Source organism: Pinus tabuliformis, chromosome 1_2 (genome assembly GCF_031772625.1).
Source record: "Pinus tabuliformis cultivar Carrire ecotype Pingquan chromosome 1_2, CPIR1, whole genome shotgun sequence".
In the NCBI taxonomy this organism is placed as follows: domain Eukaryota; kingdom Viridiplantae; phylum Streptophyta; class Pinopsida; order Pinales; family Pinaceae; genus Pinus; species Pinus tabuliformis.
In genome coordinates this window covers 452,246,635-452,250,470 of record NC_142298.1, presented here as the reverse complement: position 1 = coordinate 452,250,470, position 3,836 = coordinate 452,246,635, and the positions used below count along the sequence as shown (strand labels likewise).

At 36.5% G+C, this 3,836-nt stretch overlaps 1 pseudogene; it reads right to left on the bottom strand.

The window, feature by feature from the left end:
- Window positions 1-1,878: 1,878 nt before the first annotated feature.
- Window positions 1,879-2,427, bottom strand: LOC149206317 (heat shock protein 90-1 pseudogene; annotated as a pseudogene).
- Between the last annotated feature and the right edge of the window lie 1,409 nt (window positions 2,428-3,836).

Below are 3,836 nucleotides of genomic sequence, written 5' to 3'. Positions count from 1 at the left end.
TTCCCTTTTAGTCTTTTCTTAGTCCTTTCAGCTTGTTAGTCCCATGGCTTTTTAAAGCTTTTGTACTTTGTACTTTTGAAGAAATTGAATAAAGCTTTGATGTTCTCAACATGGAAGGAGATGTGAAGTAGATGTCATGGAGCATATTAGGATGTAAGTAGAGTAGATTTCATTTTGTAAATATTGCTTTGTAGAATGTAAGGTAGATTAGATTTTTCATTCATGCAATTTTAATTCATGCAAGTGTGTTTAATTTTGCTTTGATTTCATGACTAATGGCATATGTGATCATCTTGTCTATGTTGCTGACCTTTATTTTTCTAGTTTGATTTTCATTAGTATCATTTCTTTAACTTTCACTTTACTTTCTGCTCTTAGATATCAAGTTGTTCATCTATTGATGGTTCTTTTTCCATAATCAAATAACTTTATTGGAGCCAAAATATCACTTAGTACAGCTTGGTTTAGTTTGCTTTAAGACTCACATTGCTGACTTGTTCATAACTGTTATCACATGATAAATCTAGCTGAAAGGCAAAAAGGTTAAGAAAAGGTTAAAGTAGTGTGATTTGTCTCCTTTATGTAGTGTCACTTAGATTTCACATTTCATTTTCATTTTAAATCAGCAGCATAGATACTGGGCCGATGTCATTAGTTCTTTATTTGATGTCTTTATTTTCCTTTAAGCATTTGATTTCATAGGTGGAAGGGGGCCCCTGCCTTGTATAGTTGTCACTTTAATTTCTTGTATTTCTTTTTCTGATTTTCATGTATATTAATGTACAATTTGAATTACTGCATTTTATTTTCTTTTTAACATGTATATTATTGTACATAAATTTCTTTCAAGTTGATTGTAGATTAGTGATGCACATAGCCTTTTAATGAACTAATGACGTGATAGAATCATCTTGTCCTTTTGCTGAAGCAGCAAGGATACTGGGTCTCATAGTCATTCTCTCATTATTTGATTATTGCATTTTATTTTGATTGAACTAGTTTTATATTTACACTTTTGTTTAAATACTAACTCCATCAATAACATGTTTTAAGTTCTTTTGAAGTGCTAAGTTTTGGAAGTTACCATTAAGGACATAGGCCTTGTTTTGAAATCTTTATCCATACTTGTCCTTTAAAAGTATTCTTAAGACCTTAGAAAACCAACAAGAACAAAACCCCAAAAACAAAATAAACTATAAAACAACGAAGTAAGAGAAAGGTTAACTAAGCACATATAGTGCACCACACTTCATCAGTTTACGATACCCGGATTGATAATTTATGTAGAGCAATTTAAGACATTAAATTGACTAGACATTTTGGCGCCGTTGCCGGGGATGTGTAATTAGGAGACCTTATTTCTTACATCTAAAAAAAAAAAAATTAACAATTATTGAGTATGCTCTCCTTTTGCACTTTGTGTGATCTGGAGGATCAGAAAAATGATTGTTATATATAAAAAAAAAAGAAGTTAATTATTCTTGAGTATGCTCTCCTCCTACACTCTATGTGATCTGGAGGATCAGAAAAAGAATTGTTAAGAAAAAATAGGAGACAAAATAAACTTCATCACTTCAATTGATTCAAGAAAAAAAAAAGAAGAAGAGAAAAAATAAACTTCATTTCATTTCCATTTTCACTCCATGCCATCCATTTCATCAATAAAAGTTATTTCCCCATGATCATTTCCATTAAGATTGCCTAACTATCTCTATTTAGCTAAGTGGTTGCTGCGACACTGGTTTCCGCAGTTGATACCTGTTTCCGCAGCTGATACTGGTTTCCGCAGCCACCACTGTTTTTCACATTTACAGTCAAGATGTTAGTGCAATAAAATGAAAATGCAGTAATGACTAAGCAATATAAAAATTCACAATTTCAGAGAAAAAAACAATCTATGGCTATCTCCATTCCTAGGTATTCGGGAATAAGCTCCTCACAGTTGTTCATTACGAAAACCCTTCTCACATAAAGCTTAATATTGTTGAGCTTCTTCTTTGTATCAAAGAGATCGAATGGAGCCCTCTTCGGAATAAAGAGAACAACCTTGAACTCCAATTGACCCTCTACAGAGAAATGCTTCACGGCCAAGTGATCCTCCCAATCATTGGTGAGACTCTTATAGAACCATGCATACTCTTCCTTTGTAATCTCCTCTGGCTTTCTCATCCAGATGGGCTTTTGCTTGTCGACGAGACTCCATTCATGCGACACTTCCTTTACCTTCTTTTTCTTCTTATCTTTCTCCTTTTCATCCTCCACTTCCTGGATATCCCCTTCATCTTCCTTCTTCTCCTCTGTCTCCTCTTCGTCGTCATTGACCTCCTTCTCGGTGGTATTCTCAGTCCACAAATAAATGGGGTAGCTAATGAACTCGGAATGCTTCTTGATCAGATCCTTCAGCTGCCTCTCCTCCAAGTATTCCATATAAAAAAAATTTTCAAAATCAATTTCATAGCGGAATGCAGAATTGTTAACTCAAGCAAAATGCGTAAACACAGAAAAAAAGACAAACTTCAAACGTTCGAATTGACCAAATGGAGACGAATTTTGAAAACCTAAAACATGGGTTTTTTTTCCAGGTGGGTTAATTAGATAACTCAGAAACCGTTCGAAGAAATTTGTGGCGGTCTGGGAGAAATTTTCGGTTCTTTGGAGCCTCTTTTTTGCCACCGCGTGAAGAAAAACGTGAGTTAACTGATAGTTTGATGTGTTCGGCATACCTGAAGAAGGGGAATTCAAATTCGGTTCTATGCTGCCACCTCTACCATGTTCTTTGCCCATATGCCACCCGTTGCAATTCATTAAAACCAGCAGTGATCCAAGTAAAGACGGCTCTGTTTTCACTCCATTACGTGATTTGGTTGGATACGGCTCTTCACAGCCAATTGATAAACGTGGCGTGAACCAAGTACGGCTCTTCTCCACTGTATAACTCTTATTTCCGTTGCTTGTCTTCCACTCCCTCACTCACTCACACCATTTCCACTCTTATTCTCGCTTCAAAATCCACGGTTCTGTTTTAAACTCTACGGCTTTGTTTCAAACACTGCAGCTCTGTTTCAAGCTCCACAGTTCCGTTTCAAACTCGTATTACCTTGCATAACACTGCGGCTATTCCACTTACAGCCGTATTCCATCCATCAAAACATCGAATGAGGTATCGATGTTGACAAAGTTTCCACCAAACAATAAAAAAAGTCCGCCAGACGAGATGAGACTAGCGATACCATCACAACAAGAAAGGTTTACAACAACTGTTTGCTTGTTACATATGTCGATATACATTTTGAGGATCATATGCAAAGATATCCAGGGAGGGGCTAGAGCCTATAGCCAGAAGACAATGTTTATACGCATGTTGAAACCAGATCTTGTAGACAGAGTCATCACAAGTTTTGGAATGATTACAAGATCTTGTTGGATATGAAGTATCTATTGAGGTTGGACAACAATTTGTTACAACCTTCACTCCTCCACATTTTTCTTGTCTTCCACGCACACAGCCACTCCATTTCACAGTACTTTCTACACTCTGCACTTTCCGCAGCCAATACAGCGTTTCCGCAGCTCACACAGCGTTTCCGCAGCCAATCCCAGATTCCGCAGCTGTTTTGTTAAACTCTAGGTTGCAGGTGTCATCAAGCAAAACAAGTCACATGGGTAGCTGGGGGAATGTTGGTACATGGATGGTGTCCTATTCATTTGGTCAAATTTGATGAAAAATACCCCGGTCAAAGGGAAGTCAAATTGTGTATTATCACAAAGTCGCCACACTAAGTCGCTGCATGTCAAAAAAAAATAATAATTTTGAATCAATGAAATGAACAAGTTAT